The sequence below is a fragment of the Lichenostomus cassidix genome, chromosome 2 (genome assembly GCF_008360975.1).
Source record: "Lichenostomus cassidix isolate B80296 chromosome 2, HeHo_3.0, whole genome shotgun sequence".
In the NCBI taxonomy this organism is placed as follows: domain Eukaryota; kingdom Metazoa; phylum Chordata; class Aves; order Passeriformes; family Meliphagidae; genus Lichenostomus; species Lichenostomus cassidix.
In genome coordinates, this window is record NC_139482.1 from 113,545,581 (window position 1) to 113,570,729 (window position 25,149).

Here is a 25,149-nt window from a genome sequence, read left to right on the forward strand (position 1 = left end):
TAGAGTTTTTTGATAAATCATGCATCTTAGGGAAGTCAGGACAGATCTGACAGCCCAGTGGATATTAGGCTGCCATAGCTCTTTTCCCCCAGGTACAACCAGCAGCAAGTTTCACAACTAGCATGTGTTTCTAGTAGGCATGTGCACCATAAAGGGTCATAAATAAAAATGCACAAAGCCAGCCATACAGATCAACACTGAGAGAAACAGAGGACTCACACAAACACTCAGTATCAGGGGACTCACCATGAACTCCTCTCTGAAGAAGCAGGATGGAGTGATGCTATTGGAAATATATATAAATATATATATATATATACATATATATATAAACACACACACAAAATTATATATATATATGTAATGAATATGCCTCAGACACTCAAGTCTGCCCATTAGATGCCCCTGGATCCCAGTCTCTCCAGCTTAGTGGTGCCATGGATACACAGGCCTCTCATCTCTGATTCAAGCACAGAGCCTGGCACTTGATTTTGTTCACTCTGCTGAGCAATTGGCCCTTTTATCCCTAAACATCCCATAATAAGTCCTGTGCAATCTCTTCCTCTGGTCCCATATTGTGTCTGACACCCTCAGACAGCAAATCCCAGTGGTCTGAGAGATGCTTCAGCATTGACTCCTTGTGGTGGTTTTCATGGCTGGATGCTGGGGCTGAGGGTCTGCTGGGACAAATCTGGGAACATTCTGGACAGGTGTCCCTTCCTCTGAGTCCTTAATTTGGGTTTTCACTTGCCCCTGGGCTCCTCTGTGCTTGTGGAGATGAACAACCTTTGGTGGGTTGATGGCTCTGTGATGGACACTGGAAAAGCTTGGCAGATTATTGTTTAGTCTTTCCCCACCATGTCTCTCTCTGCTTCTTTGTCGACATGCAGAGCAGTTTTTATCCATAACAATCCCATCTGCACCTTTTTAGCTGTTGTATACTTAGTCCTAATTATTGCATGAGTTGAAAATATCGCTAGTTTTGGTATTGAAGTTTATATTTCCAGGAAAGCATCTGGGTGTCTTGTAGAGGCTCTGCAATGATGTACTGCAAGGATTAAGACTGTGTTTTATCCCTGAGTTTTACTAACAGGTGAAGTAAAATTTGTTCCAGGATTTCATCAGTTCACTGGAAAGATACCTCAAATCACCAAAATCCAAATATGGAAAAGTTTATCTTTTTAAAGCCTTAGAATGTTTTTAATGAAAAAAAACTGTTCAAAATGAAAAGGTAAAAGAAGATAAAATAGACATTAAACACTTAGAAGATTTTTACATTAAATGCTCAAGCCAGCCTGAAGCAAAATAGGATGATTTCATTTAATATGCTGAAAGCGTTAATGACATTTAATTCAGTTTTTAGAAATACTTTTGTATTCCAAATTAAAATGACTGTTATATTAAGTACTTTATGCAATTTCATTCCCAGTTTCTGAGAAGAGCTCAGTGGAAAAATGGCACAACAATAGTTGTATAAAAGCTAATTTAACAAAATCCATCTGTTTTCTGAATTTAGCAGTGGTCTCCACCATTTTATATGAAATACTGCTTTTTAAATCTACCTCAAAATAGCAACATAAAAGTATGCACAATGAAGCCATTACACAACAAGAAAAAAGATCCCATAGTCCTGATTTTCAGAGAGGCTGAATATTGCTCACTCAAAATAGAAATCTAGATTTTTATGCGTTGGTGTTGAACTTCTGCAAATAATTTTTATTCTAGGAGTCCAGTGGTCATGGGAGTAGCAAGGTGTTCTCCATGGATGCTGTGCAGGCCAATTTTATGACTCAAACAGCTGCAGAACTGGGCAAGTGAAAGCAGGTCTTCACATGACTTTGCTGGCTCCCCTGCCCCTCCAAATCTGTGCTGTGTATGGGCTCTCTCTGCTCTCACAAAGGCCGTAGATGCACAAATATCCCCTCTTGCTGCTCCCCCATCCCTAGATTTTCTCCCTCTTGTCAGATTCATTTTTTTCCTGCACTGATGTCAGTGGCAGCAGGGAGCACTTGGGCAGAGAATGCCTCATTGAAAAGCAGTTGTCATGGGCTTCATGCTGTTTAATCCTTTCCAGAGCTGGTCTCATGTCCCTTTTAATGCTGCTGCTGTCAGTCATGGAGCCAAATAACTGGTCATGTTAAATGTCAGGGGGGAAAAACAGAAACCCTAGCAGAGACAAAGGCAAACAGATAAATGAGGAGACAAAGCCCTGAAGAGAGAAAAAAATAAGAGACTCTTTTAAAATTGGTAATGAAGAATTGCAGTTGGCCTGTTTTATGTGACAGGACCTCTCTGAGCTCTGATGTCCTGAAGTTCAGGCTGCTGCTCAGTGTTCGGCTGAAGCACTGAGTGCTCACTCTCCTGACTCCAAGTGTCAACTGGAGGAGCATGTGTGGCTGCTTGGTGCTGCTTCTCCATCCCCTGCATGCTCCTGTGAGGCTGTATCCATCCATGGGCATGTAGAGCATAAGTGAGAAACAAATAATGCCCAAAATTAGGAATTTTACAGCTCTTCCAATGCCTAGAGACCGGGAATTTGCTCCCAGTGGTCCCAATCTTCTCTCTGGTGACCAGTGACAGGACCAGAGGGAATTGCCTGAAGTCATGTCAGAGGACATCTATTTTGGATCTCAAGAAATGTTTCTTCATCCAGAAGGTGGCTGGGTGCTGGAACAGTCTCTGCAGGGCAGTGGTCACAGCACCAAACCTGACAGAGTTCCAGAAGCCTTTGGACAATACTCTCAGGCACGTGGGTGACTCTTGGGATGTGTGCCCTGTGGCCCCTGTGCAGGGCCAGGAACTGGACTGATGATCCTTGTGGGTCCAACTCAGGGTATTCCATGATTCTGTGATTCACTCACCCATCTCCAGAAAGCAGACAGGGTCTGATGCCTCACTGTAAGGGGCAAGGTGCTTCACAACAGCATTAAAAATGGACTCAGGCGGGAAAGGCTGCTGCTGCTTCCTTTTACTGACGCAAAAGCATTTGTATTAGTAAATACTAGTGTGTGAACACACCATGTAGGTGAGAGGCTTAAAGACTTGGGGAATGTTTTCTCTTTTCTAAGGTTCAGGGCATCCTTTCTGGTCATTTCTGGAGAAGGGAAGAATTTAAATTTAAAACAGAGGTTTTGGGATTGGCACAAATGTTCTTTGTGAAAATATAGGAGAGGTTTCGTTTTTGCTCCAGTGAAGGACAAAAATGAATTGAAAATCTCCTAAGTTTTCATGAAACAGAATTTCTGTGCTCTGGCTTTCCCTTGCCATTGTGCTATGAGGGAAGGTGCTTGGTATTTGGAAAATAACTTTTATCTAAACCCACAAAACTTCATATACTTTAAAACTTGCAGCCTATCTCTGTAGCCATGTTTATTGTGAATCTCATTGATTTTGAGCCCTTCTAAGCTCTTTGGCTGAGAGTTATTCTGCAGCTTGGATATTAAAGGACCACATTCATGAGTCAAAGAAGCTTTTCAAAGCTGAAGTTCAAAAACCAAAGTAAGGCAGGTCTTTGCTAAGCAAGCAAGATAAACCAAAATGATGCATTTAAACTGAGTTGCAGCTGTGTCTTACAGATGAACACATTTTATTTTGTGTGTGTGAAATGCATTGCACTTGGAGCCACAGAGCAGGAAAGAAGTGCAGAGGTTTTGCATTATGCTGGATTCTAAGGCACATAGTAGCTTAAAATAAGCCTCTGGAAATTTTTCTGTGTTTGAAGGAGAGCACAACAGAAATAACAAAGGTAAAAGACTATGGAAGAGCAAAAACTGGTTTTGTTTGATTCTACCAGAAGTTCAGGCTTTCTTCACAAACTCCCTAGTCTAAACAAAACAGGATGCTGTAAGTTTCTAAAAGCATCAAACAGGAAGTGTTCATCTCTACCTGTCCAAACACTGATTGAATAGGTAGAATTGGTTGCTGGAATGACTGGGAACAAAAGCCCATCATGATAGCAATTTGCTGATGATGCACTTCAATTTACACAAAGGGAGAAACAAAAAATGACTGTTTTATGACTCCAGGCAATACACTATATATCTTCCAGTCACTGGCTGAAATGGTAAAATACAAAAGAGGCAATTGGAGCAGAAGGAAGGAGCTGTTAGTGACATCCTAACACTGAAACACTGAGACTGGTTATGATAATTTTTCCTTGAATAGGGACAATTGTGATAAATCAAATGAAGATATTTGGCACCAGGAAAACGCCTTTCTCCCTCTATTGTACTGATGGTACAATAACTAGAACGAAGGGAGATTGATTCCTGCATCAATCCCAGATTTGCATCAGGAGCTTGATCTACTGCCAGGAAGTGACCAGCTCAGTACCTTGTGTCCTCTAGTTACCTCTTTCATAATCCCATCCTTCCCTTTGCTCAGCAAATAGCAAAGAGGAAATCTGAAGGAGTTCTGCCTGCAAATAAAATAGTCATGCTGTCTGAGTCATGACTTGGAGAACATTTCTTTTGAAAAAAAAACCCCAAGCTGGACCAAGTTTTTTGTGAGCAAAATGGCAAGCACCAGTCAATCCTCACCACCTGCCCCCAGCCTTCTGGTGAGACAATCAGAGTGAAGTGATGTTGCGAAGTACTACACTGCTCTGCTATTTTCCATCTTGATTCTGAGAGACCTAGAGGAATACTATGGCTTGGCTAAGTGATCTGGAAAATGAGGAAGACTTTGGAAATGCACTTTCTGTCTTTTCCACGAGCTCTGCATTGCATGTGTTGCAGAGCTGCAAAATTGAGCAAAACATTTGTATCCCGTATGAAGTAAAAGTTTGAGGGCACAAAAAAAGATTCAAACAGACTCTTGCTGGGTCATACAACCAAGATTAGCTCAAGGATGATCGTCTCAGCACAGCCAGTAGTCACTCTGCTGGCTGAGCTCTGTCACATTGTAATAGAAATACTGCAGACACAAAGGTTTGGAGCACTGGACAAATAATTTTTTAGTTCTTTTTTTTTGTGAGAACAATTTCAAAACTAAGTAACTGCAAGTAAGCAAGGGCCTCACAGCCATGGAACATACAGTGAGATACTCAAGTTTAAAAAAAAGTTGCCAGGAGATGAATAAGTACTGTCACACATCTGTGAAACTCAGTTGCTAGTTTTCTGCAAGATAATGTTATAAACCATGGCGTCCAGCTGGAAATTGCTGCAGACCGTATAATACAGGGTATAGAATAATTCCCCTCCAGTTTACTAGGTTTAATTTATCTTTTAGCCAGCAGTTATTCTGTGCTACTTTGGGATCCTCTAACTCCCACATATTGCTAGAAAGTGCAACTCTAATATATCACAGCTTCTCATTAAAAATTCGTCCTTCATAGAAGGGCAGTTCTGAAGATGAACTGTCTAAAGACATCCTGTGAAATGAAAAAGCAGTCTTATAGAGCTAATAATAGTTCTTCTGAACTTGATGAAAAAGCCATTAATGTCTTTCTTCATTCAAAAGCAATTCTCATCCCATTAAACACTGGGGAATCTAATTTTCCTTAGCTAAACTGTGACTTTCCTACCTAGAACAACTTCTGTGAAATTACATGCAATATCACAAATTGCATTTGCAGCTCTTCTAGCTCTTGGATATCTATAAAGATTGTGATCCCAAGAAAGTGTCACATTTGCAATATTCATTCAAGCATGGGTAAGAAAATATTTAAGTAAATGCACTTAATTTTCATTCTGCTACACTTGGCTTAGCCTGATATTGGTCCCAAATAGATTTATTTTAAAGACTAAGCTAGTTTCTGAATTGGTTCCATTTTAAGTGAATGAATTTTACTCTCATGAGGTAGAGGAAAAACCAACAATGATAGTTTAAAGAGAGTCTGTACCAGGCAAGCACAGTCAGGAAAGCTCCTGCACTGTCAGGGTTTAGGCTTCAAGAAAGCTCCTTCCAGATGGAATGATGAACTAGGCTGAGACCTCTTCCAGCTACAGGTTGGTTGGAACATGCGCATATTTTTTTGGTACACTATCTCAAAGAAGGAAGGAGCCTGGGGAGGAAAGTTCATCACTCAATAGTGCAGCTTCACTAAGACGTATTTTGCAAAGAGCACACATTTCCCAGGTTCCCTGCAGGGAGCTTCAGTTCAAAAAGCATCCTAGAACTCAAAAAACTGAAGACATCAAAATGCTGGGAATGAACCCCAAGCAGAGCATCACCTGAGTTTTGCCATTGTGAGTTTTCTCTCGTGTGCCATCTCTCTTCCTTCAAGGACTATGCTTGGTGGTTTTTTGCCTAAAAGTGGAGACCCGTCTGTAAAGTCCCCTCCCTGCAAGGCCTGCTAGGGAGGAGACAAAGGAAAACATGGAGGAACAGTGAGGCAAGAATGGTTCCCTGAAGAGATGGGGAAGAATCAATGAAATAATTTGAAAGAAAGAACAAATCCCTCCAAGATCCTCCCAGATTTTTCAGTTTCTGATGGGAAAGGTTTATAATGCCCAGGTGGACCTTGCTTTAGCATCAGTGCCTTCAAAAGAAAAGGCAGCAATATAGATTCAGCTGTTGGACTGGATTTTGTTTAATTTCCAGGGTATCTTAGACAGACCGAGACAGGATTCATGATTTATTTTCCTTTCTTACTGAAAGAACAAAACAAATAAAAAAATAGAAAACTGGTAGTCAAAAAAATCCTTTGTTATTGATGACTTGCTTTTTAACCTTGTATGTGCTGGTAGTTGATGTGTCATGTGATTTATTAGGATTTTCAGCCTTCTCATTATTGTTAGATCTCCTTTAGAAAAGATGCAATTTAAAGGTTAGTGTTGCTGAAGGCATATAATGGCACAGTAATTGAGAAACTAAATGGAAAACTCCCTTCTGTTTCACTCCATCAATCTGATGAAATGAAAACTAGTTAAAAATATAAAGTGGTTTTAAAGTCATATGTCATCAGAAGATAGCACAAAAAGCATGAATGAGGGCATCTCCATGATTACAATTTTCCATGCAGGCACATGGGATCCCTAACTTCTTGTATTTAGGTATAAATATAATTAATCCATTTGCTAGAATTAACCTTGAATGAAAATAAATGATATTTGATTTTGCAATGATGTAAAATAATGCATAGAAATTATAATTTTGCCATTCAAGATACACATCAGAAAAATTATTTACTTTCTTAAATATTGTTTTTATTTGCCAGTCTTCATTTCTGATAAATGATGATGTCTACTAACCTAGTGCATAGATTCCCAGGGAAAAAAATCTATTCCCCATTAGTTAATCACCTGGCCAAAGATATTTGTTTTCTGCATTGTTTTAGAGAAAAAAAATTTACACCTTTGTGTGTTGTAGCATCAGAATGATTTTTTTTCAAGTCCTTTTCTTGAATAATTTTGCCTGCTGATTAGAACTATTAATACTTTCTTTTCCAAATGTAACTAATTTAGGAGCTACCATTAATGGACTCAGTGGAGTGGATTCCTTTTGGCAGGAAAGTAATTCCTCAGATCATGTAATGAGATTGATTGCCCTGTTCTCTGAGGCATCAGGAGATGAAACTGCCTCTGGGGCTTTGCCAGTCTGCACAGTGAAGAGGTGTGCAGGAAGGAGTTCTATTTGAAGATAAGAGAGGAGATCTGTGAACAGAGCTGTTCTTCAGCTGTTCCTGAGGAAGGAAAAGCTTTTACTGGCCAGAGCAGTTTTACTCCAAGATCTGACAGCAAGCACGGTGTTGTCTGTGTCATACAAAGTGTTTTTCCAGTAAATTCCAGACTGAAGTTTCCTCTTCAATTTTTCTCTTAGGGCTCTATGAAAGCAGCTGATACTGAGGAAAGGTCTCTGTCCATCTGAGGCAGTTTGATGGGCAAACTGCCTCAGATGGACCATGCATCTGATGGTCCTTTTGGACAGAAAACCATGGTGTGATAACACCTTTGCAAAACCTTAGAAAACTCATTTTAAGAAACAGAGAAAATTGTTAGGTAATAGAAGCAGAACAGGAAACTGTTTGCAAGAAAAGATTAAAAGGAAAAAGTTACAATATGTAACTCTTTTTTGACCTCAAATGCCTGTTTGCTGTTTCAGAGAATGAAGTATTTTCATCTGCATCCCTTTGAAAGAAAGATAGCTGTCTGGCTGCTGGGCTACAAGCGGTTCCTGCGAAGCAGGAAAATGAGTGAAAAAATATTGAAATGGTTCATTAAGTGTTCCAGAGGCCTAAATAAAACAAATAAAAGCTCTGAATGAGCAATGCGTACATGTGTATATATTTTTTCCTTCCAAATAACAGGAAAAGTGTATTATCTTTTACTTGCTGATCTTTCTTAATCCCATAAGAGAAACTGCTGATATTATTGCTCTTAAGGAAGAATTAATTCATTACAAAAACAAAACAAAAAACAAAAAAGTCTCCCCAAAGCAGATGTGCTCAAAAATGCATGTATTTGCGCATCAAGGTGGTGCTGTAACTACTGCTTTCAGATTTGTGCCACAAAATTAATTTGGAGAATGTATAATTTATGTTTGTGGAATATTGATGAAGCAAAATCACTTGAGTGTGCTGGCTGAGTGTTTTTATTTGAACAGCAAGAAGCAGAAATGCACTTTTGTCACCCAAATAAGCACAGAAAATTGTTTGTATACGATACACATTTCTTGAGAAAGCCAACATTCCAACTCAGCTGAGACCCAAACCTTAGAGAGAATTGGTGGGTTGAGCTTCTCTAGCTATTCTGAGACGTCTATCAAACATTTTTGTTGTAAATTTTGTTTTGTTTCCCCATGACCATTATCAGTATAGAAGTAGAAACAGAAATTTTAAGAAAGCCTCTTCTAGTGGAATTTGATTTAGAATGTAATGGAAGCCGAATGAATATGCATTATATGAACTCTGAGACAGAAGCTTCAGAAAAAAGAGAGACTACTTTAAAAAGTCTAGTATATTTTAGGTATTCTATTCCAAATTGTTCCTGAAGACAAGAAGTGGGAGAAATAACCAGAAAATATATTTTTCCATGCGGTTGGAATTTGGCTTTGGGGAGTTTTAGAGGCACACACTGCTTCTTCTTTGCCAAGCACTGCCAAAGCAACCATGGTCCATGCACTGGAGTCATCTCACACCACAGAACCTTTATTCTGGTGGTGAGTGCTCAGTTTTCTGTTGTTCCAGTGAAGATGTAATACAGGATGCCAGTCTGGAAGAAGCCTGGTGAAATATTAATGCTACTGTAAGTCCCACTGGACAATGTCCCCTGGGAATTTATAACAGACATATTTATGTTGTGCACTATTTTGCATTAAAAAATTGTCTCCTCTAAATGCCTGCATGTGTATTTGTCTATGAGCAGCAAACCTCATTCAATGCAAATAATTCTCATCACTGTAGCACTATGAAGAAGATTTCTGTTTTGCAAAACTGAACTATATGGAAAAGTGCAGAATAAATTGTAAATGGCAGATCAGAAATTTAATTTAGAGGAAAACAAAATCTCTATATCTTTCTATTCTGGTGACAGCTGTGGAAACTGAATTGATTAAAATGGGTTAGAATGTTCACATAGTAATGAGTAAAGGTCCACATAATCAACATGTAAAGAAGATATGTATGTGGTCCTAATGTTGTTTATAACAACACAATTCATACAAAATATATGAGATGTGATACAACAGCTGCTTTTTTATTTTGACATCTGATTTGCTATAAGGTTTTGCTGAAGAAGAAGAAATTACTTGTTAGTCCCATTTGAGATTTCTTTGCAAGTCAAAATCAATAAAATCATCATCATTACTGTCTGTTTTTTGGTAGCTGTCTTCCTCACTGAATATTAATGAGCTTTCAGACTGACTGAAAAAAAAGATTAGAATGGTGAGAAAATTCTTTTATATTTTACTCAAACATGGTGGTGATTTGTCAGAGAAAGCAGGCTTATTGTTAGTCAGAGGATTATGTCAAATGGTAAAAATGTCTTTTCAAATTGAAGGATTAAGACAAATGATTAGAATACTTTAGCCTTTATTGCCTTTTCAATGCTTTATGTCTTAAATTTCACATTTTTTCAGAGAGACACTGACTCCAAGCACTTTCTACCTTGTTCCTTATTTGCATAAGACCTGTACTAGCAAAGTTTGCAAAGTATTTTCCCCTGGCTGGCCAGATTTCTAGGATTTTCTGACCAAAACCAGTTGCGGGAAGATAATTTTATCACACTGACACCTTATTTTCATTCTCCAGCTCAGCAGATGACCACTTTTTATGTTCTATATAGTCTTGATTACTCTTGTTCCATGTTGACCATTGGTATTTCAGTTCTGTTTTAAGGAGCATAAAAATGGAACCCTTTGATATTTTGCCAGTCCTAATGAAGTAACCTTTAATTCAAGACAGGCAGAAATTAAAAATGAAGAAAGAATTTGGTTGCTGTTGTCTACAGGCTGGCAGCACAACACTGAATTTAGGAAGAAGTACAGAGGAGCATTGTAACCTAGATCTTATAGCTGTCCATTTAGCAGGATCCAGCTTTCTTTCTCCCAGCTTGTGACCCCTGAGACAGCTGCATAGCCTGATGGTTGTAATCCAGTGTTTTAAAAAACCCTCTGCCACATCTGGGACAGTGGTTTTATTAAAGAAAATCGTGATATGGGATCACTGCTAAGTCGATACCTTGAATTGCTACGGATGTCAAAAATTTCCAGGTTTCTGCTGTGATCTGTAATTTAATAAGGGAGGCAGAATGAAGGCTTGCAGTACTTTCATTATGCCTGTTCCTGTTAGAAATACCAGTGCCTGTTGGAATGATAACTGGAGCCATGCCTTATCCATTAAACTGAACTCCCCAGCTATTGTTCTGGCAGTGCACTGTAAGGAGGAAACAACACAGCTTAACCCTCCCTTCTGCCTGGTGGATGGTTGTTCCTTATGCACTGAAACTCTGATTCATTATGATGTATCAACAAGCGTGTATTTATTCAACTGTAGAAATGGGAGTAATGTAGATGCTAAGATGGGGAGCAGTGACTCTTAAATATTTTCAGGATGTCATCAAGTGTTTTCTGAAGGGCACCAAGGCAAGAGCAATGTGCTATAAAGATCCTGAGCTCCGGAATATCTGTTAATAGGGAAAAAAGCATCATCTTTGTTTTCTTATTTTGGGTGCAAGAGAAAGAAATTACCAAATCACACCACATCATATCTTCAATATATTGACAGCAATCAGACAATGTCTTTTGTTTTCTTTCTGAGATGGAGATCGTACTATGAAGATGTGAAGAGCAGGAACAACCTACTAGATTTGCTGCTTTCTTGAAACTTAAAATGATACAACATGCAAAACCCAGGGATGCTTAAATTGAACTTCAGCCAGGCATCATTGTTAAATGCTGATTGCTTATAATCAGGATGAGTAAAGCTCAATCTTTGATGAAACCCTCAGCGGTGAATTAAATAGCATTTGCCTAGTATTCTTGGATAGGAAGAAATGAGGGAGGACTGCTATGGGCATTGATTAGCTGAATAACAGGAACAGGCCAATCTAAAAAAAAAAAAAAAATTACTCTGATAGCACTCCCAATGACACAAAGAAAAAATGGAAACAGAATGAAGATACCAAAGGAGCATTTTCTTATAGCTTAGCTGCCTCTTTGCTTGGTATTTAAGCAACTTTCCATTCAAGTATTTCTAAAAATGTATGCAGTTTTTCAAATGAAAAATAGACTCTTTTGACCTTAGAGGACTATTGCAGGAAAGGTGTTCAAAGGTATTAATTCAAGGGTTCTTCAGCACTGTAAATGAATTAATATGAATATGTTGCTACAGATGCCTTTGTCTTGCCACCTCTTAGCCTATGTCTGGTGTGCAGAAGAAGCAAACCATGTTTGCATTTGTGGTGAAGGGAGAGTGAACCTTATATCAAACTCTTTCTAGGGACTTTGAGGGGGGACTCTTTGGAGGGCCTCAAGCTTGGTAAGGGGCATGCTTTGAATATCTGTGGCAGAGCAGAAGACTTGCAAGTGCCATCTTCTCCTCCTGTACACTGTGAGGAAACATTTACCACCAGTGGGTGATTTTTTAAGCTTGCTGATACTCCCAGGTGTGTCAGTGACCCGTGGTTTTGGGGTTTGGAGGGACAGGTGTAATGGTATGGCATGCCCATGTGTTTTCTCATTTACATTAAAAGCCACTGTGCAGAAGGAGTCCTTTTCAACACACAACCTCACAGTCACACATTACACACAGATATCCATATGTACACATATATACACACACACTCATGCACTGCCACAGGCAGGGACCTACTTTTGAGGCACAGCTCTTCCAGTCTGCCTAGCTGTTACATAAAAATGCATTAACGCTATGACACTTACAACAGCTGATGAAATGGTTCTTTCAATAACACTGCAGAAACTCTGGGTAATGATTTTACAGCTGCATTTCCCTGACAAGTTAATCACAACACTCCCTCTTTTCCTCCCTCCCTCCAGCACTGCCTGATATTAGTAACTGGACATATCTAATGACTATCTGGTAATTAGAATTTGAAGTCTTCTGCTTGACTAATTTATTAGCTAATATCATATGAAATTTGATGTTAATATGTCCTAAAGGCTAATCTATTCAGATTGCAATACATAGATTTTAATAATCTAGTGTGCTTTGGTAATCAGAAGAAATTATGTGATTATGGCTTGTGGCTTAAGCAATTAAAAAAGATTGGCTTTCAGTGCTTATTTCAAGGTTGTTGTAGTATTTATGGAAAGGGTTTCCTACAGCAAATTTGTCCATAATTTCAGTGTAATGTGGATCTTTTATAAGTCACTGATCTCTTTTATGTACCACGTTTCCAGCATGGTTTCAGACGGGCAAGCTGCCTAGCCCCAAACTCTTAGCAATGTACTAGAAGAGAAAAAATTGCTAATCCCTGAGGTTTTTTCCCCCCTGGTTGTTGCTTCTTTATTTAGCTGAAGTGTAAAAGTCAGAACTCAGAGAAAACTGCAATATGAGAAAAGAAATAGGAGATATGGAATTTGTTAAAGTTATATTGGGGTTACTGATGGGCTTTTTAGCATCATTCAGTGAGCTTACACTAAATTGCTCATCCACCACTAACCTGAGGTCCTTGATTTCCAAAACACAATTTACTCTATAATACTTCTATTGATACATTGCTTCTAGACATCATTTTACCTTAAATAGTACAAAATTACACTTTGAACTGATTTAATTTTATGAGGAAATCTAGATTTCTTTGTGAAGTTACTAATTTTCATGCAGACACTTTTAGAACCCCCAATATTTTATAACATTTAAATTATAAGTATGTTTCTATCCAGATCACAAAAAATAAATTTTGGGAAGCCTCAGGTTTAATCTCACTCCCAGGAGAGCCCTGTTGTAATGAACACCATGAAATGATTGATGACTCCTTTAAAGATCTGTCTATTAGGTGGATTTTAATATATGTGAGATACACTTTGCTGACCCCACTCTAATTCACTCTTATCAGAATGTATGTGGCACCAAGGCAAATAGCTTACAACGTCTATCACATTTACACACTTACATTTATTGACCCAACTTGTAGTCTGCTGAAGGAATGAAATCAAACATGTTTGACGAAACCGTTTTTCTGTAAGACCATGCTGACTGGCATTGATTACTTCTCCTTCCTTTAATGATTTTGGTGAACAAGAAAAGGGAAGAATTTTCAAGTACTTTACAGAAACATAATTTTTCTGTAAGAGAAACTATTCAGGCAGAAATCTCCAGACAAGTTCGACTCTTTTTGCCATGTTTCCATGAGACAAAGAAGTGAAGTACAAAGGTTGCTGCAGTTGTGACCAGTATGCAAGAATCCAAGCTGATTGGAATTTTAAACAGAAAATGTTCAAGTCCTAATTATCTTTAATCAAATGGACTAATCTGGAGATCAGACCAAAGTACTGAGAATCCTATTAAAGTCACGAGGTGCTGTGAGTGACAGATACTCCTGACAGGCCTATTCAAAACAAGCCTGGAGAGTGATGAATTCAAACTTATTTAGCATGAGGGGCTATTCTCGTGAAGAAGATTAATATGAGGTCCAGGAGTAGACACTACACTACTTCCATTAAAAAATAGCAGTTTTGTCTCCCATAAATATGATGATACAATAATGGAAAAACTGCTTCAAACTTCAGAGCACTAGCAAAGCTATTAAATGAACACCATGGAAAAGAGAAATCTTAAATCAGATTAAAAGATGGATAAAGGTTGTTAGAGAAAACACTTCAGGACTGTTTTTTCCCCATTATTTTGTGCTACACTTTATATTTGTGAAGAGTAGGGAGTGCCATCAGATGGCTTGATTTTCACTGAACTGGATACAGTGGTATGGACCTGTTCAGTAGTACAAAAGCCAACTCCTGAATTCCCCAGGCATCTCCAAGACCATAAATACCTACTGCACAAATTAGGGGATGTGCCACAGATGGTATCAGCCATGATATGGCACATTGCTGCTTGTATATTCGTGTCTCTCCAATGATTTTTCAGTCCAGAACAAAAGTCAATGAGGGTTTAACATACAAGTGGAATGGCAGGGTAAGTGCTCTGTTGGTGTTCAGACCACTGTGTTCAGTCACCCAAATCTACTTAGCCCTAACACAGTGTTTGGTACATATGCAGATCTGCTTCTCCAGGCAAGGTCTTTCAGTGGTAGAAATTCCTATGAAGTACAAGTTTCCCCTGCAATGAATTTTTACCTACTCTCTCAAAGTCCCAAACATGACTCTCCAGAAGACCTCCTTGACACAAGGGCACAGTCCTGAAAACTGGTGGCTTCTTATTCTGACCCAGTTCCACCTCTATATAGCCATCTTCACATTTGGCACTTTTTTCCTCATTTGTTTTGCTCAGACTCTATCACCATTGTTTTTTTTCTTTTCAATCATTCAATAATTCTTCCTTTAATATAATAAGATTTTAGTAAAATGTCAAGTGATTTATTGTGACTTACCATAAACTTCTGGTACACAGCTGATGCACCAGAACTTGCACGAAATATATATTTGGAGGATAATTTAAAATAAAAACAGGGAAAAGGGTAAATTAATATTTTAGACCACTCCAAAATTTGTACAATGTGCTGTCAGTTTTAGTCCAGTTAGAAGTTTTGCAGAAGTGATGTCAAAACTCAGATACAACCTGGGCATAATCAGACACAACTCTATTGCAAGATATTGATGACGGACTTACATGAGATAATATTACATTTAAATTTGCCTCAATTACTGGGAAAAAATTATTTACAAGATTAAATTTCAGTGACAATGATGTAGTAGGACAAATAATGTGTCTGTTTAACTGTCTCTTTTGAAGCTGTCTGAAAAACTCAGCCATGGCCAGCATTATTTCCTATCTGCCACATCACACAAAATGAAGTTAGGTAGAAAAGATACAGCACCATCTCATACAGGTGGCTGTAGCAAATTCAAGAGGAGTGACCCATTGCAAAGATCATTTGAATAAAGGTGTTTCTCCTGTGGGATTCATAAAAATGTCTTTGATCTGTGAAAAATATTACTATGCACAATAACCTCTGAGCCCATAATATATCATTAAAATAGTTAAGCAGTAATTTGCTTACTCCCTCCGGGACAGAAATAAGGTTTCTCATACAAAAGTATAATTTATCTTTCCAAACTTATGATGTATAGAAATGAAAGAGTTAGTTCAGTGAAATGAGTAGCCAAAAACCTTGCTAGACAAAACAGAAACAACAGCCTCCTGCTAATATTGCATAAACATACATGTGACATGCTGAACATCATGCAAAAATTCATGTATGAAAAAGTTCATGGCAAGGAAACAAAGCAGAAAAAACAACTCATTTGAAGACTGTAAAGAATACCTGTTAATTAAGAGGCATTCTTAATATGAAGAATATTAAGGTGAAGATTATTCAGAATTTAAGAAAAAGCTGATGAAAAATTAAGTTTTTTTGTTTTTTTTTTAGTTGGAAGTGCTGTTTCACAAAACCAGAATTGTTTATCAGATATAAATTTTATCAAAATAGTTACAAGATCATTGGTATTGAAAAGTGTTAAAAACTTTAAAGAGGTCTTCTAGCTTTTTAATTGATTTTTTTTGGTTGCTGCTCAGAGGAATATTTATTTTGAAACTTAAGCTAATGCTAGAGGTTTTACCTTCAGATGTAATAACTTCTGGAGACTTCAATTTTATGTTTCAGTTTGAATGTGGAAGAAGCTCAGAGTATTACTACTAAGCCAAGAAGAGTGAACAGTTCAGTTTCAGATATGACTTTGAATTTCCATTATTTTCTACCAAATGGTAGGTAACATTTCGTGGCAAGTATAAGCATTTAATATTATTTATAGTTTTCTTTGTTCCAGGTTAATAATTTATAGAAAAAACTATTATTAAAAAGAAAAGTTTTAGGAGAGTCTGCAATTATTATAAAACAAATTCTAATTTATTTATCTTTGTAGCCCTCCAGAGTAAACACCAGAAGACATGCACACACCTGTATTTTTCTCTGTTAACCACCAGAAAAGATGGTTTATTTCAGTACAAAAAACTACAAGGTCCTCATTAAAATACTTTTTGGTGGAGATGGTACTGCCTGGAACTGGGTATGTTTTTAGCTGTATAAACTTTATAAACCAAATAATACCTCAAAGGTTAATTCTTCTCTCTGTGATTTTGCCTCCAAACTAGATGTTTTGAGTTATTTGAAATGAGAACATTTACTTAGCTTTTCATAACTTTAGAAAAAGCCCAAATATGCCTCTATTATTGAAGCCTATCTTTCTTCCTCTTTTTATTTTTTTCTTTTCTGGTTTATTTCACTGATCTTAATTATCTGTCTGCCAGAAATGTATTAATTTAGGAACTGTTCAATTAAATTGTAAATGTATATGAACATTTGTTCCTTACCTTAATACACTGTGCATTGGACATTTTGTGCTCAAAAAGGGACTTCAGAAATCAGGTTCTGAAACCTGGAGAAAGGATCAGCTGTGGAATATGAACAATCAGATTGCAAGTAAATTTAAATTAGGCAGAGACTTCATGACTACAGGCTTGCAAGCTCATTGCCTAGCAAAAGGGACATAACTTCTGAGATTCATTCCCTCTGTGAGAACTTAATGGTGTTTTTTTTTTTCCAGAAATTGTTTTTGATGCTTGTGATTCAACAGTTTTTTCTAAACTAAGCAATTTCCAAAGATTTCCACCAGACTGCCTTACAGAGCAGATCTCAGTTCTCCCAAAATACTCAGTAAGCACTACAAAGCTGTGCAAACCAGCTGTCCAAAACACCCAGTCAATAGAATTTGATGGACTTCTCCAGGTTCAACCACCTCACCTTCAGTGCACGAAGAACCAGAGCATGTCAGGAGGCAGAGAAGTGGCCAATTAAAACATGAGCAAAATTTTCTCCTCTTGCACATGTTGTTACAATTCAAATGAAAGTTCATTCCTTTTTCTTTTTGTTCTTGTCAAGTGGGTGAGTGTTGAAAAAAAAAAACTTCACCATATTGCTTCACTGATCACTTTAAAGCCCACATCAAAGGATTGCTGTTCTTGTGACAGTTCCTCTTAGAGAAACTTTTCTTCATAAACAGGGAAGATATTTAATTGAAATTATGTGTTTGAGTTCATTTTGTAATAGCTCAGTGCAAGGCAGGCAAGATTTAACCAAATTTAAGATTCACACTTAGTGAACTCATAAATAAAAGTGACTGCCTCTTTTCATTAGACCAGAGGCAAACATGGAGTTTATTTATCTTCTAAGTTTATGGAAATCAATGCATCTTTAAAGCATCCCTGCATACTCCATTGCAAACTACTTTGCTGCTTTTGGGGCCTTTAAATTCTTGTTTGGGTGTCCAGAGTTTTTGCACAAATAATGGGCTGACAAATTGCTGTGCTGTTGTGTGTGTGAACTAAATGTGCCATGATTTGAATTGTTTTGAGCGCTTAAATCTCATGTCTGCAAATGCCCTTTGCAAACTTCAGCATTCAGGGATTTGTTGTTGCTGTTACAATACTCTGGAGATAGCATTTACTTAGAGCAAAACACCCTGGGGCAAAGAAATATGCTTCTATCTAGTCTGGAGCAAAGAGCTGCATTGTGTTTTGGATGCTCTCTGTGCAGGGAGCTGGCAGCCAGGGCTGGCCAGGGCAAGCAGGGGCTCATTGGTGGCATCAGGAGGCAGGGTCCCATACAAAGCACCCCAGTGCCTCTGCAGAACATTATTTTGGGCACTTCCGGATTAAATGCACACAAGAAATTTTGCAAGTCAGGAAAAGGCATGAGTTTGCTGCCAACACGGTCTGTTGCACGGAGTTTGGTGAAATATGTGGAGCCCAAGTATCAAAGTGTTAAGGAGATCCTACCAATGGGCAACCAACAGTAAATTGTAGTAGTAAAGACTCCAAATTGCTTTGGTCTGCTGCCAGAGTTACTGTTGAACATATTTTGCTTTTTTTTTTTAAATTAAATAGAGACAAAACCCAGAGAAATAGTGCTGCAAATGAAAAGCTTTAATAACATTAAAGTATTAACTGGTTAGCTGTAAAGAATTGTTCTAAAGAAAACTCCACATTTGACAAACCTTTGTGTGAGACAGAAGCACTTTGGGGTCAGGGCAAGGGAAGAGATTTATTTATTGAAAAGAACTGTTGTTGTGGCAATAGATGTGGAGGAGGTTTGGTCCCATTGCTTGTTCTGAAAGCTAGTTCATTGGAGGAATCAGAAAAGCATGTCAGAGATTAAAATACATCTTTTGTTTCTGCTGCTGATCTTCTCCACATTCTCTTTTTCTGGGGGAGAACCCAGCACTGGGTCACACTGTTTTCACTCCTGCACCACTACAGCTGAAGCAGTAACCTTCAGGCTCACATGGTACACTACCTTCTCTGTGACACCCCTGATGAGGAGAAACCTGGACAGGTGGTGACCACAAATATGTTGCAAAGAAATATTACACGATTTATAGTAAAGCTTTCTTTTAAATTTTTTTTATCCCCATTTTTTTTCTCTTTTCATAATTTCTATCTCTCTTCCTTGGTTTGGTCTAAGGTTTGTTCTTTCATTCTCATGTTATATTTCATTGCCTTTCTCTCTCTGCATATTAGATATATTTACTGTGTCTTTCTGGTTTCATTTTTTTTTCTTGGCTCCAGCTTGCCTCTTTCTTGCAGCTTTTCTCCTCAGTCTTCTCTCACTGCATATTTTCAATTTCCTACAAGGAAGGACTGCTATGAAGGGAAAAATTTTTACTTTGTCAAGGACCCTTTCCTTTTAGCATCATGCACAGCATAAAATATTGTTCTTTACAGAGAGATGAAAAACTGAAATTCCTTTCCACCAATAAGTGAGTCCTCAGGCTCTGCTACCTGGGGAGGACTGGATTTTTTTTTCATTTCTCCATTCCTCTTATGGATATGTCCTTACAAGGTCTTGGCTTTTATTTCAGGAATCAGGGAAGCTCTTGTCTACATCAGCTTTTAGAAGCAGCACTGGAAAATGGTAACATTTTTTTTATTACAACAGCATAGGAACCCCTTGCTGATTTCTGACTGAGAGTTGGGTCCCTGTTGAGGAAAGGACAAAAATTAAACAATGTGTTGGCACTGCTTCTCTTGCTCAAACCTTCTTCACTTGTTCAAGAATTGAGAGACAGTCTTTGACCCTCCATTCCTCAAACTAGCACAGCTCCAGGAAGCTACATAAACATGTTCAGAGCTTAGCCATTGCACAAATCAATGTCTCGACTAGCACTTCATTTTGTCAAATCTTCTGTGCTCAATGAGCAGTCTTTGTCTTATAAATCAGAAGGAGTAGACTGCCCCCAGATTTGGCTCCATTTCTGCTGGATGTCCATAGAAAACTGACAAAAACCAGACAAGGACATCTGTTGTTTTGGGTCTGTGCTAAGTGGCTGCTAACTCCAGGTGAAGTCCAAGTACTTCTGTCTACATATGGATGTCTTGCTTCCCATCTCTGCAATATTTCACACTAGGTACTGTCATGTCTAATCTACTTTGCAGTAAAAAATTAGAAAAGGTTATATAATTTTTAATATTTGATTGTATTTTTATTCCTATACCTTTACTGACATGTAGTTGGTATCTGTATAGTTTGTCACAGGAGCTGAAGAGTAATTTAAAACTGTAAAATAACAATTAAACACCATCTGGAAAGGTTTGTAGGCTTGTTTCCAGGAACAGTAGGGATGACAGGCACTCCACCACAGTGTGCCAAGCTCCCACTCTGCAGCAATGATAAGGGATTTCATACCATTAGCCATGGTGCTGGATTGACCCTGGCTGAGTGCTAGGTGCTCACCAAAGCTGCTTCATGACTCCCTTCCTCAGCTGGACAGGGGAGAGAAAATATAATGAAAGGCACTTGGATTGAGATACAATGAGGAGAGTTCACTCACCAGTTACTGTCATGGGCAAAAGAGACTTGGGGAAATTAGCTGAATTTGCTACCAATCAAATCAGAGGAGGGTGATGGGAAATAATAAACAAACATTAAAACCAACTTTCACCACCCCTCCCTTCTTCCTGGACTAAACTTCCATCCTGATTTTCTCTACATCCTCCTCTCAGAGGCCCAGGGGGACAGGGAATGGGGGCTGGGGTCACATTGTGCCTACTGTTCCATCCTCCTCAGGGGGACCACTCCTCACATTCTTACCTTGCTCCAGTGTGGGGTCCCTCCCACAGGAGACAGTCCTCCATGTACTTTTCCAGCATGAGCCCTCCCCACGGGCTGCAGCTCTTCATAAACTGCCCCAGTAACTTCATAAACCTTTCCATGGGGTGCATTCCTTCAGGAACAGGCTGCTCCAGTGAGGGTACCTCCTGGGGTTACAAGCCATGTCAGAAAACCTGTTCTGATGTAGGCTCCTCTCTGCACAGGGACACAGGTCCTGTCAGGAGTCAACTCCACTGCAAGGCTTCCCATGGGGACAGAGCCTTCTTTGGGCATCTACCTTCTCCAAGGGCTGTAGGTGGATCTCTGCTCTGATGTCTGGAACACCTTCTCCCCAACGTCTCCATTGCCCTTGGTATTTGAAGAGCTGTTTCTTGCATATTTTCACTCCTCCCTCTGGCTGATTTTGCACTGGGTTTTTTTTCTTCCTTCTTAAAGACATTAACCCTGAGGTTCTACCACTGCTTCTGACGGGCTTGGCTTTGGACAGTGGAGTGTCTGTCTTGGAGCTGGCTGGAATTGGCTCTGCTGGACACAGGGGAAGCTTCAGGCAGCTTCTCACAGAAGTCACCCCTGTAGCCCCCCTGCCCCCAAAATCTGGCCACACAAACCCAATACAGTCATAGAGTCTTGCAGGACCTTTAAATTACAGAAATGAGCATGAGAGAGCAGAGTTTTACAGGTTGCATTTTAAAGACCTCAGGTAAAGGTCTTCCTATGATTTGCTTCTAAATATTCTAACATCTTACAAAGTTTAGAAGAAATGTTTTGTTTTTTTTTAATGCAGAAGTCTCCTAAAAGCTAGATAGAATCAATCTATAGAGGATAATACAGAATTTCTTGGGGTCTTACTGAGGATGACGCTGTCAGCTACAGCTGAGTTTATTCTGCACCTGTATGGCGCAGGTGACACTCTTGACTCAGTGTAAGTTTAATGGGAATAGAAATGGCTCACACAGCAAGGTGTTAGAGCTGTTTCAGACATATGAAATGGCCTGACTAGGCTTTTGAGAAGAGAAGCACTATGTTCTCTGTTCAAAAGGAAAAATGTTTCAGAGGTGAATAAAGCAATGCTGGACTGACTTGCTTTGAATGTTATTTTCACTTTTTCTTAAAAAGCAACATATGGGAGATTTGCAAGAGAGAAAGGTTTGGGAAAAAAACCAAACAACTCATATTTGGTAAGGTGGAAGGATTTAGTTAATATTATATCTGTTTCCCAGACTACCTCATTTTAGAAAAACACTGCTTCTTGTGTATCAAGTGAGTACAAGCAGAATGCAGTGCTATTTGTGCTAAAGAAGCTTTAAGGTCTATTGTTCAAGGCTTTTTGACATCTAAATTCACTTCATCCCTTTCAAAATCTTCAGGGCATTCAACAGAGTATGTAATGCTGCAAGGTATAGCTGTGTCAACTGCATAAAACTGAAATATTTACAAGCCTTCTGCAGTCAAAATTCTTCACCAAATCTCATTTCCTTCTCAGTTTTTCATGCTATAACCAGATAAAGGCATAGAAACTATTTAAGGGCTGGGACTTGTTCCTCTATAACAGTGTCACGTAAAATGAAGTGTGAAAGAAATAGTAAATAAGCCTGAGGGACCAAAATCTGTGGCTTAGAGCATGGAAAGCCACTTGAAAATAATGCATGCAGCTAGTGGTGGATTGATATTCAGTTATGGCCGTGCTGTAGACAGGAAAAACATCCATGACTTGCCAACACTGATACCTAGGTCTCTGTTTTTCTCCCTGTGTTTGCAGACCAGTCACAAGACCTTACTTAGAAACATAAAACACCTTTGACAAGAGCTTCAGAAAGGAGATAACTTCCACAGATCCTTGCTTGGTATACCTTAGCTGAGCTGGGTTTCAGAGACAACCACTCAACACTTTCTACAATTACAGTTCCTTTACATATCTTAGTCCTGGAATTCTAGAGTAATTTCTCTCCAATTATTAGCCCAGTTTAAGAAAATGTTGTAAAAGCAGTGACAGATGCCACAAAAAATAAAGCCCCCAACCAAGCTCCACAAAAACCCTCCTCAGAGATAAAGGCACCAGCTGGGCTAAATTTTAAAATTCTGTTTACACGGACTGATTTGATGATGCACGAATGTGTGTATACATGTTAGAAAGTCTTTTGAAAACTTTTGAATTGGTTTAATGGTATTTTCTGATTTTAACAGAATAGCAGTTTCTCAAAGTGCATGGCAATTGCAGGGTATTTAATATGCATATCTTTTATATATTTTTAGAGAAGATATTTTATAGAGAACTTATTTTTCAGTCCATTAATGCAATGCATTTACATCTGATGGGATTGCTACAACTTTTTCCAAACCTTATGTTGTTACTCTTGAACCACTTTTCCATCTTCTCTCCCCAGTATTTTAATGACTTGATCTACTAATGTGAGGTCTTTCATCAGCTGTCTACACAATGTATGTGTCTGACCTCCTTACCCCTGTCTTTCCCCACCCACATACCCAATCTGTCAGTGTTAAAGGTTACAGTTTAAAATAATAAACCAGTAGTGATTCCTAAGCCCACAGAGAAGTGACAGTGCAGGAAATATGTCTGTGTTGGACCTTCTCCCCAGGAAGGCTCAGGAGCTTAGTGTCTTCTCCCCACTGCTCTCCTTTCCCCATTTTCCTTCTGAACAACTGGCATATCTCTAATGTCTCCTCCCCTGCACATGTCTCCAGATATTGCCTTCTGTTTCATCACTGAACTGTTACGTTCAGGCTTGTGTCTATTTTCCAGGAGCCACCAAAGAATACTGCCAAACACAGTGTGTTTCCAGCTTTTTGCACAGAACTGGCTCCATTCTAAGGACACCTTTCACCTGCCTCACCCACAGAGGATTTTTTGTCTCTGTCCCAGCTCCTGGAATGATCTCTCCACGTGCAAGATAAAAGTCCATTTTGCTCCTTTCTGTCCTACTTTGCTTTGTTCTGTCACCCAGCTGCACTGCAAATGTTTTTGCAGCTTCATATACTTAAGAGCCAGCCAGATGAAAGGAGGCATATGTAACAGCAAACACAGCACAGGCACGTGTGCTGATAAGATTAATTCCTTGTCATCCGCTATAATGTTAAATCTAATTTGAATTGCAGCCCTTGGGACCTGCAATTACATTTGTCCATCTGTCAATAAACTGCCATTTTGAGTTGTACTGGAGTTAATTGCTGCTAATATACTAAGCTTTTCCCTTGTTGTTCTTCCATCCCCTCACATCACCTCTGCTTTAATTTTCAAAGTAGAATTAGAGCCAAAGAAAGAGAAAGAGCACTAAGTTAGCAAGTTATTGATGTAAGAAAAAGTTGAAGGATCAGGATAGGCATTATTTGCTCAGGTCCAGGAAAAAAGACCCCACCAACCTTCTTAACTCCAGAAAAATGAAGGAATAGGTATAAATGAAACCAAAGTATAGGAAACTAATAAAATAGAATGTGTGAGAGACAATACTTGCCTAAAACATGTTCTTTGTTTCTAATGCTTTGCTCCCAGAGAAGAAAATGCTCAGTCTGAACATTTAGGTTTGAATCCCTTGTTCCTTGATAGCATCTGGGCTAATCTCTAACCCAGCTAATGAGTTATGGACAGTCCCACTGTCCATTTTAGTTCTACCCAACAGAATGCTGTGAGTCTCATTTAAATCTGTTTTTCTTATGTACTCTAAAGAGCCTTGTAAAAAGTCTTAATTCTATGTGGAGGATGGAAAGAAATTTGAGTTTTTATTTTTGAGTACACTTGCTGCCTTCAAATTCCCTAAGCTTTTATAGAAAAAGTCAGGTGAATACTAACACCATGAATCAAGTTGGAAACTTTGAGATTTCTAGTGGTAGCACATGAAATATATTATGCATTAAAAATAAAATTAAAGGGATGTTTTAGCTATTATAAAAATCCCCATTTTTTCCTTTTTTTGTTTTCTAATTTCTATTAAGACAGATCTAATTCTACACCAAAATTCAAAACATTCCTTCTAGCAAAAAATGCAGAGTTTGTTTTATATGATCTGTTGCATATCTAAATTCTAACTGAACTTCTGCTATGAATCATTATTTTTAGATTAGTATTGTAAGATTTGTAGATAGTAAACAAGATATGCATCACTTTCTGACCTCATACATGCCTTTTTCTTTTTTTCCCCCCACAAATGATGCTGATACTGATTTTATTTCTTGCATGCAGGATAGAGTCAGTAATCTTCCTCTGTATACTTTGCAATATGGACACTAAATAGGGAGAGAGGTTTGGTCAAGAAAGAATGAACACATCATTTTTTCATAGAGACTTGGCTTCTGAATATGAAAAAAGACGTTTTGTAGTCTTTGTATACCAAAAGGTTCTACTTAAAGGTATGCATGTTGCCTATGTTACTGATTATTAAACAAAAAAAAAAAAAAGCAGAAAAAATTCCTTTTGTGTAAACTAATAAAAACCCAGTTAAAGTAGATTAAA